General features: G+C 41.4%; 1 pseudogene; it reads left to right on the top strand.

Moving 5' to 3' along the window:
• The first annotated feature begins 346 nt into the window (after nucleotides 1-346).
• Nucleotides 347-14,705, top strand: LOC143381529 (T-complex protein 1 subunit zeta pseudogene; annotated as a pseudogene).
• The last annotated feature ends 1,158 nt before the right edge of the window (nucleotides 14,706-15,863 follow it).

Below are 15,863 nucleotides of genomic sequence, written 5' to 3'. Positions count from 1 at the left end.
AGCATTGGACCGGGAAGCACGCTCGGACGCGAAGGCGGAGACCAGCCCCACTGATGTTCGGCAGCGCCCTCTTCCGGGAAGACTCGCAAGCTCAGCTTCTCCGCAAAGATCCTGGGAGCCCGCTGCCTTCTCTCCTATGGACCCTATGGACGGGATGCATCAAGCTCCCAACAATGCCTGAGTCGGGCAAATGCAAAGCCCAGCTGTCTGGATGCTTTGGGCTTCGGGCGGATGTATCCTCATCCATTTCTTCAAAAGGTCAGGAAGTGTTGAGAAATCTGGACAACATTCTATTTGTGTAAAATTCCAAAGCAAGCAATAAATGATGGAAGTCAGAATAGTGGTCATGTTTGAGGGGTCAGTGACTGCCAAGAGGTATGAGAGAGGTTTAGGGGTACATTTGTTGATCTGTATGGTGATTGGTTATATTACAATGAAATTTTGTTGACCTGTACACTTACCTATACTTCTTTGTTTGCATTTTATACTTTAATTTTTTAAATGTTTATGGTGGCTATAACTTGGAGTCTAAATGTACCTCAAAGGCCCATTCAGTAAATACTCAGTCCCCAGCTTGCACTGTTGAAAGGTGAGGGAACCTTTAAGAGGTGAAGGCTAGTGGGAGGACGTTAGGTCAATGGGAGTGAGCACTGAAGAGGGGGTTGTAGGACCACTGTGCCTTCCTCTCTTTCATTCCTGGTTACAAGGTGAGCTGTTTTTCTTTGCCACATATTTCTTCCATGTGTGCTGCCTCACCACAAATCCAAAGCTAAGGGACCTGATCATTTGTGAAATGGAATCTCCAAAACTATGATCCAAAATAAACCTTTTTTCTCTAAGGAGAAGAAGAGGAGGAGAGGACAGAGGAAGAATTCTTGGTTGAACCCCTCTCCCAATGAACTGAGTCAAGGAAGATGCAAGAGTAACCTGGGCAAGAAGGGCACTCCCAACAATAGCCACAATGAGTGGGACTGGATGTGTGAGGAGTTATACAGACACCCTTAAGAAGAGTTCATATAACAGTCAGTAACAAGGAGAGATAAGGCTTACCTGCTGCACAGGCTCTCTGCTAAGAGTCCAAGGAAGGTGAAATGCTCCACCAGGCCACCCCAACATGAGGGAGGGAGGGAGAGTGGGCACCTGGCCTTGATCCTCCTTTCCTCCACACTCACAGCTCTTTGACCCCAGGACAAGGTAGGCCAGCAGGACTGACACTATGGACTTCATCCTATTTGCAGTGGTCACCCAAGAAACTCAGGTGGCCAGATTTGTTTTCCTTTCAGACCTTGTCTCACACAACCCCAGCCCCTACCTTCTCTTATGGTGCCCTCTGTACCCAGTCCAGTAGTCCTTCCTTCAGTCCACTGATCTCGCCTCTGACCCTTGCCACTTCTATTCTCCTCAACTTGAATTCCATAACCTTTTTTTTATTTGGCACTCCTTTGAAAATGCCTCAGGAACTTGGCCCTCCCTCAGCTCTCCGCCTTCGCTCATTAATCCTTCTCTCCACCTGCTTGCTGCCTGCACCTGAGCAGCTGGATGTGCAGGACACTGGTAGCACTGTATATTAGTGATCATGTAGGTATTCAAGGATGCAAGGGGCCAGGCTGCCTAGAAATAACTCCTCCTGCCGTCCTGCACCTTTCATTCTCCTGCTGTCCTTGGGGACTCTCCACACCCTCTCCTTTCTCAGTCTCCCAGCACCAACTGAGCACACTTGCCCAGCCTATTTCCCTGAGAAGATGGAGCCGTGAGAGGATCCCCACCAGCTGCTTCCACCTGCCCCCATCATCTCCAGGTTCTCACCTAAGTCCTTGCTAAGAATGCACCTGGGATCCCATCCAAGCAGTCCTGTCTGTTCAGTCACCCCAGTAATTCGCTCTTCCATCCAAACCCCTCCCGCTCTACTAGATTGTCTCAATGAAGTCTAAATATGGATGGATTTATACACCTTGTTAAAAAAAGAGGCCCTCATAATCTCATGCTCCTCCCAGACACAGCCCCGTTTCCAACTCCCATTTTCTACACAAAGCTGATTCCTCTCTCTTTACTGTCCATCGCATTCACCATTTACTGCATCACTTTACCAAAGTCACTTGATGGGGTCACCAATGGGGTCACTGGATGGGGTCACTTTTCCATCCTCTTCTTACTGGACACAATAATTATTCCCACCCCTGCCAGGTTCTCCTCCCACCCCCTGGGCTTCTTCCTGACCTTCCTCCTCCCTGTCCCCAGCTTCCTTGCTGCACCCACCTGTTGCATGGTGACCCTGCTTCAGCCTTCAGTCTCCACTCCCTCTGTGCACTCACTCCCCAAGATTTCATCCACCCTCACTATTTAAACACACCTGTCTACCCCTGGTTCATAAAGGTATATTCCTCTCCCAATCAACTTCCCATACGAACACCATACTTGTATTTCTAAAAATCTACCAGATAGCTCCTCTCAAATGTTGAATCTTAAAATGAAAATCAAAAAAAAAAAACCTTCTGATCTAGAAAGAAAGATTGTTAGTCTGTTCCCCAGGACCTTCTTTTCCTCAGTAAAGGGCAGTTCCCTTCTCTCTGTTGCTCAGCTCTGAATCACAGGTATCTGGCTGTCTGTCCTGCTCTGCCTCCACTGCAAACTCATCCATCAGCCAATCTTGTTGGATTTTCCTTTAAAGTAAATACACAAATTGATCACTTCTCATCACCTCCATTGATACCAGCTTGGGCCAAGCCACCCCCATTGGGCCCCAGAGTCATTTTAAGTCCCCTCCTTCTTCTGCCCTGCCTCCCTATCTAGTCACAACAGCCAAACTAACCTTTTAAAAGAATAAATGAGATCATGTCACTCCCTTATTCAAATGCCTCAATGCCTTGCCCTCTCAAAGTCCTTAAAATGACTGCTCACCTTGATCTGAAGTCCCTCCCCACCTAGCCCTCCCCAGAGCCTCCTCTTTGGAAACCTTTCCTGGCAGCACCCACACTCCTCCCATCAGTCTCAGGCTCTTCACAGCACACCCCCCAGTCTCCTCCCAGTTGGTCCCCTTTACCTTTGCACTCTCTGCCCAAAGCTACCTTCACAGTGAAGTGTTTCCTGACTACTTTATTTAAGAATGCCAACTCTCCCTCCTCATGCCCTCCTCACTCATTCCTCTTCCTCACCCGGTGTGTTTGCAGAGCACAGATCTCTTTCTCTCATTTGACACATTTTAGCTTGTTTATTTGTCTAATTTCTTTCTTCCACCTATCTCTAGATAACAGCTCCAAGCAATCAGGGACTTTTCTATTCTTTTCACTGCTGAATGCCCATTGCTAAGACCAGGATGAGAACTCCTATGGATCCATTTGTTCCATAAATTCAAGAAAGAGTCTTGTCTATTTTCCCTTTCTCTCCTTCTTTGCATCCTCTTTCCTATCATTCTCATCATTTGTTATATTTACTCTCATCTGTAAGAATCTGAAATGGTTTAGAATGAGGTACCCCCCCCAAAAAAAATTACATGTGTGAGATTTATTGTTCAGAGGTGAAATGATTTGATTATGAGAATTGTGACCTAATCAGTAGATTGATCAACTGAAGTAGATTAACTGGGTGGTCACCATAGGTAGGTGGGTTGTGGCAGGAGGAAGTAGGTCACTCGGGACATGACTATGGGATTTATATTTCATCCCTGTAAGAAGAACTCTCTCCTTCTGCTTCTTGGATGTCATGTCCTGAGCTGCTTTCCTGTGCCATATCCTTCCACCATGATGTTCTGTCTCCCTTGGGCCCAGAGCAGTGGAGTCAGCTGACTATGGCCTAAAACCTCTGAAATCATGAACCAAAACAAACTTTTCCTTCTCTGAGTCATTCTTGTCAGGTCTTTTGGTCCCAGTGTCAAAAATATGACTAAGACAGAATTCCTCAGTTGTACCCTTTGGTGAGTGTTGATTTCATTGGGCTGTTTCATTTCCAAAAATACCTTCTTTTCTTGGTCTCTTCCTGCACCTCTTTCATAGCTACCTATACCTGTATGTGAGCAAAGTGCTGCTCTTTAACACCTTTGAGACCCCAGACTAGAATTGTATCACTATTCTCTTTTCTGCATTAATGGTTTGGGTCAGGTCCACTAGTGGGTTGCTTAGCTGGACCTCTTGTTGTGGTTGGGATATGAGCCCAAAAGCCCCTGTGTTAATGCAGGAATATTCTGAGATGAGATGATTATCTTCCGGGAGCTATAACCTAACCAGTGAATTAATCCATTTGATGGTTAATAATTTGAAGGGAGTACTGTATTGGTGGTGACTATAGGCAGGTCAGGAGTGGCTGAAGGAAGTAGGTCTCTGGGGGAGTGCCCTTGGGGATCATATCTTATCTGTCTCCTCTCCCACCCTTCTGTGCTTCCCAGCTACCGTGAAGTGAGCAGCTTTTCTCCACCATGACTTTCCATCATGATTTTCTCTCTCATCTTAGGCCCAAAGCAATGGAGTCAGCCATCCATGGACTAAACCTTTGAAACCATGAGGAAAATAAACCTTTTCTCTTCTAAGTTGTCCTTATCAGATATTCTGGTCACCACCAACTAACACAAGGATTCCTCTTACACACTGCTACCTCACCAACCCTCTCAAGAGTTCTCAGTGACACTTCTACATTTGAAAACTTGATTGACTGACCTGGGGCTCTTGGGATTCTCTCAGCAGCATTCACCAGCAGCATGCTGAGAGCTGTCCAATGCTCCCCTGGAGGCATATACCAAGATTTTTTTTTTTTTTAGTTAGAGGAGAGGCCACTTGAAGGTGTATGGATCTTATACTTTATATCTTTCTCCTCAGCTATTCCAGTAAGAAGCTGGCCAACAGAATGAGATCTTGTAAGAATGGACATAGGTGACTGCATGAGACCCTCAGGGGAGCACCCTGCTTCATCTGACAGGTGGCCAAGTTGAGGGCCCCTCAGGAAAAACCCTCTTCTTTGCTCTTTTGTGTGTCATAAAAGAGTTCCAAAAAATTTCTCCTTTATTCTCCCACAACTGCTTCCTGACCCACCCATTCCTCCAACTCTGGATTCTATACTTTTTATTCAGTTAGATCTATAATAATAATAGCTAAAATCATCCAAACACTTGCTCTGTGCCAAGCATTGTTGTTAGGATTTTACAGAAATCTATTTGTTTAGTCTTCATACCAACCCAATTGAGCAGCTACTATTATTTTCCTAGTTGAAAGATGAGGAAGGTGAATCAGAGAGAAGTTAAGACCTGCCCGTGGTCAGGCAGCTGGTAAGGGCAGGTTTTGAGTACAGAGCTTGCTCTTGTGCCAGTGGTAAGGACAGAGCAGAAGGCGTATGTTTGAGATCTGTGCTGCTATTCTGAGCCTTTGAGAGCGTGTCTGTGTATGGTGTGGACGTGCACAAATGGGAGGCACCTGGGAAGCTGGGCCAGCACCTTCTTCTTAAGAGCCCGATCCGTCACAGTCCCCCCATTCTATCAAGACATGGCATGAAAATAAATCATTTGCATGCCAAAGTTAGAAAAGGTACTGGTTGTTCAAAGCCAGTGAAAATCTCTTATTTGACTTTATAACCACAGTTCTAGCTTTTTGTACATAGTAGATGCTTAATAAATATTTGTTGGAATAAAGAGAAAAATTAGAAGTCTCTAGCCAGGCACTGTGGCACCTGCCTGTAACCCCAGCTACTTGGTAGGCTGAAACAGGAGAACTGCAAATCAGAGGCCAGTTAGTGAGACACTGTCTCAAAAAAATAACAAAAATTAGAAATCTGTATAAGTCTGTGTGCGTGTATATATCATAATATACATGTATGGATATCTATATTTATAATAGTCAACACATACATATGTGAGTGTTTTGACTTGTCAGTACTCCTTTGCAATAAAACGCTACCTAGGGACATATGAGTTTTCCTAATGAAGGATTCCCAAACCAGTAGGAAATCAGGACTATGCTTTCAGTCTTAGAAAATAAATACAACTGGGATCAATTAGAGTTAAGAATATTCTTTCTCAGCAATATCTCATGTTATCATGAGGGTTATCCTGAAAAATCAGGCTGCTAAATGTACTAAGCTTGTGGTTGAATCCGGTTCTGTGAAATCCTAAGTCTTCTAAAGTGTTCCATTTGCAAAGTCAAAAACATAAAGATTTTAATGTTTATTTGATGTTGGAAAGAGTATTGCAGAAATCCATAAATTTCAGCACTGACCAATTCAGGTTCCAGGCTGCACACTAATACATAGGAACTGTTTAGTTATAAAGTTCCCATCCCCATCTTTTCAATGGTCCTTAAAAAGCAACGGAGTGGACAGAAATCGTAGCACACACCTGTAACTCCAGCAACTTGTGAGGCTAAGATTGCAAGTTCTAGGATAGCCTCGGCAACTTAGTGGGAGCCTAAGCAACTTAGCAAGACCCTGTATCAAAGTAAAATAAAAAGGGCTGGATGTGATCAGTAGTAAGCACCCCTGGGTTCAACCCCTGGTACCAAAAAATAAAAAATAAAGTAGCAGCATGTCCTTATACCCCAGTCTGTAAAGTATATAACTGATTAGCATCACTTTAATATTAAAAATAGATTGGGGCTGGGATTGTGACTCAGCAGTAGAGCGCTCGCCTAGTATGGGTGGGACCCGGGTTCGATTCTCAGCACCACATAAAAAAAAATAAAGGCATTGTGTTGTGTCCATCTAACAAAAAAAGATTCTCTCTCTCTCTCTCTCTCTCTCTCTCTCTCTCTCTCTCTCTCTCTCTCTCTCTCTCTTTCCTTTAAAAAAAAATAGGTTGCCCATAAAACCCAATATGCAGCCTTATTAGCACATTTAGAGAAATTTCTGCTATAAGCCAAATATACAAAACTTTTTTTTTAATCTCACACTAGGGGTTACATCGAGGATAATCAGTTGTTTTTATAAGAACTTGAATAAGAAATTGGCCAGAATATGGGACAACCACATTTGAAAGATTGCAGAAAGTATCCTTGAAGTTGGAAGTCAAGAAGGATGACTCTTCCTTCCACCATTCTTGGGGTTAGAATCTTTCTAATTGTGCTTGGTACACAATGCAAAGACCTACTCAAGTGTTTTTGTTTATCTCTCCCGATGTATATTGGTTCTGCTTTGACCCTAGTAAGAAGAGGGACAGGCGCCCTCATTCACCGTAAAGCTATAACTCAACTGCCAGGGTCTCCTCTTGTGCACCCTGGGCTTCCCAGACCTTCACCAGGCTCTTTCATTGTCCTCTCCTTTCACCCCTTAATCCACTGCTTTCTGAGTCCTGTCCTTTCCCAAAAAAAAACTCTTTCCATCGAGGTCACCCAACTTTGTTGAACACTGAATCAATCAGCTGCATTTTAGTCCTTAGAGACTGACCCCTATTATTCACTCATCTCCCCAAGTCTCCACTTCAGTGTCCTAGTGGTCATCATCCCTGGAGTACTCTCGGATACTACAACCGCGTGGGCAGCCCTTATATGTGCCCCCCAAAATCCTCTCCTCAGCCCATCATCAATCTGTTACTCTTCTGTCTCCCTCACTGAGTTATGAGCTCTCTGAGAGCAGGACTTGTTTTTTTCACATTACACACGCCAGTACCTAGTAAAAAATAGGTACTCGGTAACTAGGTGATGAATTAGTGACTGAACACATGTTAATCACTCACAGAGTAACCAGATCAATGGCACCTGGACATTTGCCTCCTGTTCTTATTAGAAAGATGACTAATCTCACTCATGCCTTCATCCAGATACCCCTCAACCACAAGCTGTCTGTCCCTCTAGTGGACAGATATACAGAGGATGCCCAACCTCCTCCTTCCTCTCTGGTATTCCTAACCTGTCCATCGGTGATCATATGGCTGTACACATACTGCCAGCTTAGAACAATCCAATTACTGGTCCCTCCAGTTGGTATAGGGAGGAGAACCAAACTGGAAATCAGACATCAGGCTCCTTCGGAGTTTTCCCTCTGGGGCCCCATTGCCCAACCACCCAATGCAGAGGTGACACAGGTCTTTTCGCCCCCCAGAGTCCCGGAATAACGCACTTAACAGCATTTGATAGCTATGAGATGATTTTCTTATCATCAAGGTAATCGTTGAGGTAATTCCACTTCCTCATAACCATCACACAATATTTATAAAGTACCTTGCTGAATATGGGGAAGAAATCATAGCTTTAAAATATAAAACTGATACTTACTGAACACCACTGGCTCCAAAATTTTAGATTTTCAAGGGACATAGTCCTTGTTTCTATGAAGTTTAAATACTCACTGAGGAATGTTCCAGTTATCCATAACTATGGAACAAACAGGTCTAAACTTAGTGGGTAAGAACAACAACCACTTTACTATATATTATGATTTCATGGCTCAGGGAATTTGGCAAGATTTGACTAAGTAATTTTTCTGTTCCACATGGCCCTGTCAAGGTCACTCAGAGTCATTTAGCTGGCAAGTGGGTTCTTCTGGAGGGACCAAGCTGGTTTCACTAACATATCCAGCAACTTAGAAGAAATGGGGAATGGCTCAGTTAGGTCTATTGGCCAGAATTCCTACTCCCACCTTTACCAGCCTGGGCAACTGTACTTCTCAAATGACAGCTCAGGATTCTGAGGGTAGGTGTTCTGGCAAATAAGGCAGAAACTTCCTGACCTTAGATGACCTAGTCTCAGAGACACAGAGCATCACTTCTGCTATATGTTATTGCCCAAAGCAGCTCACACAGATTCAAGGGGAAGAAAGATAGATGCTACCACTCAATGGGAGAAGTGTCAACGAATTTTCACCCATGCGTTAAAACATCCTCAAGGAATAGTGATACTCAAATAGGAACCTCTGAAAAAGGAGCTTCTTAAAAACAACTTGGCCTAATTTTTTAAAATAAATCTACATGGGAGACCAGTCAGCAGAGTAAAAGAAGAGGACCAGAGTAAGAAAGGAGAGAGGAAATGGGGAAGTTCTGGGAAATGAGATTGATCAAATTATGTTATGTACATGTATAACTATGTCACAATGAATCTTACAACATAATTATACGTTGTGTATAATTATAACACACCAATAAAAACCACAAAAAAATAACTTGATCTATATTGAGTGTTTATAGCAGCTTTATTCATAATCAACAACTGAAAATAATCCAGTGTCCTTTGATTCATGAAGGATAAACACACTGTGGTAACATCCATACAATGGACTAGTATTTAGCAATAAAAAGACACAAATTACTGATGCAATAAGTTAACTGAAACTCAGAGGTAGGACACTGATTAAAAGAAGCCAATCTCAATAACCACATACATTGTGATTTCACTTATACAACATTCTTGAAAAGACAAGACTATAGTGATAGAGAACAATTTAGTAGGCGCCAAGGACTGAGGGTCATGGGATGCTTTGACTATAAAAAAGCAGCACCATGGTGAGATTGCAAATTGGTGCAACCACTCTGGAAAACAGTAGAGAGATTCCTCAGAAAGCTTGGAATGGAACCAACATTTGACCCAGCTATTCCACTCATCAGTTATACCCAAAGGATTTAAAATCAGCATACTATAGTGACGCAGCCATATCAATGTTTATAGCAGCTCAATTCACAATAGCTAAGCTATGGAACCAACCAAGATGCCCTTAAACAGATGAATGGATAAAGAAAATGTGATATGTATACACAGTGGAATATTATTCAGCCTTAAAGAAAAGTGAAATTATGGCATTTTCTGCTAAATGGATGGAACTAGAGACTATTATGCTAAGTGAAATAAGCCAGTCCCCAAAAACCAAAGGCTGAATATTATGTCTAATATGTGGATGCTAACACACAATAAGGGGTGGAGGGAGTAGAAGTTCATTGAATTAGACAAAGGGGGATGAAGGGAAGGGAGGAGGAATGGGATTTGGAAAGACAGTAGGACGACTCAGACATAACTTTCCTATATTCATATATGAATACACAACCAGTGAAACCACATCACGTACACCACAAGAATGGGATCTAACTAGAATAGTTATACTCCATGTATGTATAATATGACAATACACTCTATTGTCATATATATATCTAAAAAGAACAAAGAAAAAAATAAAGAATAAACAAAGGATTTTTTTCAGCTTTTTCTTTCAAAGAGCCGCCCGGCCACTTGCCACTGGCTAGAGGTTCTGGGCGTGCCTATATTCCTTTCTTAGGGCAGCTATTGTGGCCATAAAGACACTGAACCCCAAGACCAAGGTGGCCCACGTGCAGGCAGTACTGGCAGTGAACATCAGTGCACGCAGGCTACAGGACGTGCTACAGACCATCCTGGGGTCCAAGGGCACCGTGAAGATGCTAGTGTCAGGCGCTGGGGACATCAAGCTCACTAAGAATGGCAATGTGCTGCCACACAAAATGCAAATTTCGCACCCAACAACCTCGCTGATATCAAAAGTATCTATAGTCCAGGATGACATCGCTGGTAATGGCACTGCTTCCAACAAACATCCTCATCATCTGAGAGCTGCTCAAACAGGCAGATCTCTACATTTCTGAGGTTCTTCCTCCTAGAATAATCACTGAAGTTTTTGAAGCTGCAAAGAAAAAGGCCCTTCAGTTTGGGGAGCAAATCAAAGTAAGCAGAGAAATGGACAGGGAGACACTTTATAGAGGTGGCCAGAACATCTCTGAAAGTTCGTGCTGAACTTGCAGATATCCTAACAGAGGCTGTAGTGAACTCCATTTTGGCCATTTAAAAAAAAAAAAAAAAAAAAAATATAAGCCTATGGACCTATTCATGGTTGAGATCATGGAGTTGAAACATAAATCTGAAACTGAAACAAGCTTAATCAGAGGGAATCATTTTGGACCAGGGGTCCAGCACCCTGACATGAAGAAGAGAGTGGAGAATGCATACATTCTCACATGCAATGTGTCACTGCAGTACGAAAAAAACAGAAGTGAATTCTGGCTTTCTTTTTTTTTTAACAAGAGTATGGGAGAGAGAGAGAAACTAGCAAAAGCTGAAAGAAAATTTATTGAAGATAGAGTGAAAAAAAATAGTAGAATTGAAAAAGAAGGGCTGTGGTGATGCAGATAAAGGCTTTGTCGACATTAATCAAAAGGAAATTGACCCCTTTTCTTCAGATGCTCTTGCAAAAGAAGGCACAGTAGCTCTGCTCGGAGCTAAATGGAGAAATAGAGAGAGGCTGACTCTTGCTTGTGGTGGGGGTAGCTCTGAATTCTTTTGATGTCCTAAATCCTGACTGCTCGGGACATGCAGGACTTGTCTATGAGTAGAAAACAAGAAGTTCACCTTTATTGAGAAATGTAACAATCCCCATTCTGACACATTTTTAGTCAAAGGACCAAATAAGCACACACTCACTCAAATCAAAGGTGCAATACGAGATGTCTTGAGGGCAGCTGTGTGGTTCCACGTGTCAGTGCAGTAGAAGAGGCCATGGCAGAAGCCCTGATAATTTAGTTTTTGAAGTACTAGCCAGAGCAATTAGACAGACAAAAGAAATTAAAGGCATAAAAATAGGAAAAGAAGAACTTAAATTATCGCTATTTGCGGATGACATGATAATATATTTAACAGACCCAAAAGGGTCTACAAAGAAACTGCTAGAGTTAATAAATGAATTCAGCAAAGTGGCAGGATATAAAATCAACACGCATAAATCAAAGGCATTCCTGTATATCAGCAACAAAACTTATGAGATGGAAATGAGGAAAATCACTCCATTCACAATATCCTCAAAGAAAATAAGATACTTGGGAATCAACCTAACAAAAGAGGTGAAAGATTTATACAATGAAAACTACAGAACCCTAAAGAGAGAGATAGAAGAGGATCTCAGAAGATGGAAAAATGTACCCTGTTCATGGATAGGCAGAACTAACATCATCAAAATGGCAATATTACCCAAAGTTCTCTACAGGTTTAATGCAATGCCAATCAAAATCCCAATGGCATTTCTTCTAGAAATAGATAAAGCAATCATGAACTTCATATGGAAAAACAAAAGACCCAGAATAGAAAAAGCAATTCTAAGCAGGAAGTGTGAATCTGGAGGTATAGTGATACCAGACTTCAAACTAGTAACAAAAACAGCATGGTACTGGTACCAAAACAGGCAGGTGGACCAATGGTACAGAATAGAGGACACAGAAACCAATTCACAAAATTACAACTTTCTTATATTTGATAAAGGGGCTAAAAACATGCAATGGAGGCAGGATAGCATCTTCAACAAATGGCGCTGGGAAAATTGGAAATCCATATGCAACAAAATGAAACTAAATCCCTTTCTCTCGCCATGCACAAAAGTTAACTCAAAATGGATCAAGGAGCTTGATATCAAATCAGAGACACTGCGTCTGATAGAAGAAAAAGTTGGCTACGATCTACATACTGTGGAGTCGGGCTCCAAATTCCTTAATAGGACACCCATAGCCCAAGAGTTAATAACAAGAATAAACAAATGGGACTTACTTAAACTAAAAAGTTTTTTCTCAGCAAGAGAAACAATAAGAGAGGTAAATAGGGAGCCTACATCATGGGAACAAATTTTTACTCCTCACACTTCAGATAGAGCCCTAATATCCAGAATATACAAAGAACTCCAAAAATTAGACAATAAGATAACAAATAACCCAATCAACAAATGGGCCAAGGACCTGAACAGAAACTTCACAGAGGAGGACATACAATCAATCAACAAGTACATGAAAAAATGCTCACCATCTCTAGCAGTCAGAGAAATGCAAATCAAAACCACCCTAAGATACCATCTCACTCCAGTAAGATTGGCAGCCATTAGGAAGTCAAACAACAATAAGTGTTGGCAAGGATGTGAGGAAAAGGGTACACTTGTACACTGCTGGTGGGACTGCAAATTGGTGAGGCCAATTTGGAAAGCAGTATGGAGATTCCTGGGAAAGCTGGGAATGGATCCACCATTTGACCCAGCTATCGCCCTTCTTGGACTATTCCCTGAGGATCTTAAAAGAGCGTACTATAGGGATACTGCCACATCAATGATCATAGCGGCACAATTCACAATAGCTAGACTGTGGAACCAACCTAGATGCCCTTCAATAGATGAATGGATAAAAAAAATGTGGCATCTATACACAATGGAGTATTATGCAGCACTAAAAAATGACAAAATCATAGAATTTGCAGGGAAATGGATGGCATTAGAGCAGATTATGCTAAGCGAAGCTATCCAATCCTTAAAAAACAAATGCCAAATGTCTTCTTTGATATAAAGAGAGCAACTAAGAACAGAACAGGAAGGAAGAGCATGAGGAAAAGACTAACATTAAACAAAGATGAGTGGGGGGAGAGAAAGGGAGAGGGAAGGGAAAGCATATGGAAATGGTAGGAGACCTTCAATGTTACTCAAAATTACATATAAGAGGTTGTGAGGGCAATAGAGTATTACTCTGCATTAAAAAATGAGAAAATCATAGAATTTGCAGGGAAATGGATGGCATTAGAGCAGATTATGCTAAGTGAAGCTAGCCAATCCCTTAAAAACAAATGCCAAATGTCTTCTTTGATATAAGGAGAGTAACTAAGAACAGAGTAGGGACCGAAGAGCAGAAGAAGAAGATTAACATTAAACAGGGATGAGAGGTGGGAGGGAAAGGGAGAGAGAAGGGAAATTGCATGGAAATGGAAGGAGACCCTCAGGGGTATACAAAATTACATACAAGAGGAAGTGAGGGGGAAGGGGGAAAAATATAAGGGGGAGAAATGAATTACAGTAGAGGGGGTAGAGAGAGAAGAGGGGAGGGGAGGGGAGGGGGGATAGTAGAGGATAGGAAAGGCAGCAGAATACAACAGACACCAGAATGGCAATATGTAAATCAATGGATGTGCAACTGATGTGATTGTGCAATCTGTATACGGGGTTAAAATGGGAGTTCATATCCCACTTGAATCAAAGTGTGAAATATGATATATCAAGAACTATGTAATGTTTTGAACAACCAACAGTGAAAATTAATAAAAAAAAAAAAAAAACAGTGATCAAAAGTGATCCTGAGACAGTAAAAAAAAAAAAAAAAAAAAAAAAAAAAAAAAAGAGGTTGTGAGGGGAAAGGGGGAGGGAAACAAGGGAGAGAATTGAACCACAGCAGATGAGGTAGAGAGGGAAGATGGGAGGGGAGGGGAGGGGGGATAGTAGGGGATAGGAAAGGTAGCAGAATACAACAGTCACTAATATGCCATTATGTTAAAATGTGAGTGTGTAGCCGATGTGATTCTGCAATTTGTATTTGGGGTAAAAATGGGAGTTCATAACCCAATTGAGTCAAATGTATGAAAGATGATATATCATGAGCTTTGTAATGTTTTGAACAACCAATAAAAAAAAAATAAAATTCAAGCCCAGTGTAAAGGGCAGGGCCCACCTTGGAGTCCAGGCTTTGCTGACGCATTGCTCGGTATTTCCAAAGTTCTTGCTCAGAATTCCGGTTTTGACCTTCAAGAAACATTAGTTAATATTCAAGCAGAACATTCATAATCAGGTCACCTTGTAGGCATGGACTTGAACACAGGTGAGCCTGCGGTTGCAGCAGAACTGGGCGTGTGGGATAACTATTGGGTGAAGAAACAGCTTCTTCATTCCGGCACTGCGATTACCACCAACATTCCCCTGAGATCGTGAGAGCTGGAATGTCCTTTTTAAAACCTCCCTGTGTCATCTGGATCTTGAAGACTACGAAATGATCCTGAGGGATATAGCTGTGGATTTTCCTCCAAGCCTGAAATGGTTGTTCAAGGAATTTTCTTCTCCCATATGAAAAAAAAAAAAAAAAAGATTGGGCACATATTGAAATTATAGTGTGAAATTATAATTACATTATTTTTAATTGCACTGCTTATACATGCATAAAGCAGCTCCTTTTTACCCAGTGAACAGGATCATTCGTTTTTCTTATAGTGACATAAAATTACATGTTAGATAAACACTGTATCTGCCTTATTAAATATTCCTTGAAAAAAAAAAATAAACAAAAATAAGTTCAAGTCTTTTCACTAGTGACCTTTATGGACAATTTTCGAAAGACAGATATGAGCTGAAGTTCAGAGTAGTTCGGGTTTTCCACACAAAACTTAATTCAAAATAGAATACACTTTCCAACAAACAAACAAATTAATTAATCCCCTCTGCTATTAACTGAGTTGTTTAAAATATTTTGGAAAGTATTTCTGTAGTGTCAAGATTAAAAGCTACATGTGACATTAACAGATAACTCAGAATTTATTTTGTCTCCCTTTTCTCCAAACACATGCATCACTTCAATTAATCAATAAAGGACTTTTGAGTGTATGACTAAAAGGGAGACTTGCTCGGGGCTCTCTGGCCCAACACATCAAACCCTCCAATTTGTCCTTTGACCTTTATAATTTTACTCCTTCAGACCCTCAAGAGTTTTGTTTTTTTTTTCAACTTTACTGTATTTTTTCCAGATTTTTAAGGTTTTGGGTAAACATTATGTTTGAACATCTATCTTGAGTTATTATATAACTAATTGGTGATTAATTACTAAACAGCTGAAAATTAGATTTCCAGGACCATATGCTGGCAGAAAAAGGTCAATAGGAAAAATGCAACATGTATATTCAGATGACTTGAACCAAAATCTTGGCTGTATTACTTTCAGCATTATTTTTTTTAATCTTTGAGCAGGCACTTATTATAATGTCAGTTTTGTCTATTTGCAGGAAAAAATGTATAAAGTTGCACTGTGATTAATGTATGCTCCCATTTCCTTAGTGAACTTCCCTATAGGTCAAGAATCAGGAAGGTGAATAAAAAGTAAAGTGAAAAGAAAGAGAGAGAGAGAACACAGCACCAGGGAGCACAGTGTTTGTGATTGTGGT

The sequence above is a fragment of the Callospermophilus lateralis genome, chromosome 15 (assembly GCF_048772815.1).
Source record: "Callospermophilus lateralis isolate mCalLat2 chromosome 15, mCalLat2.hap1, whole genome shotgun sequence".
Lineage (NCBI taxonomy): Eukaryota > Metazoa > Chordata > Mammalia > Rodentia > Sciuridae > Callospermophilus > Callospermophilus lateralis.
The sequence above is the reverse complement of the archived record's forward strand: the minus strand, read 5'-3'. Positions and strand labels throughout refer to the sequence as shown.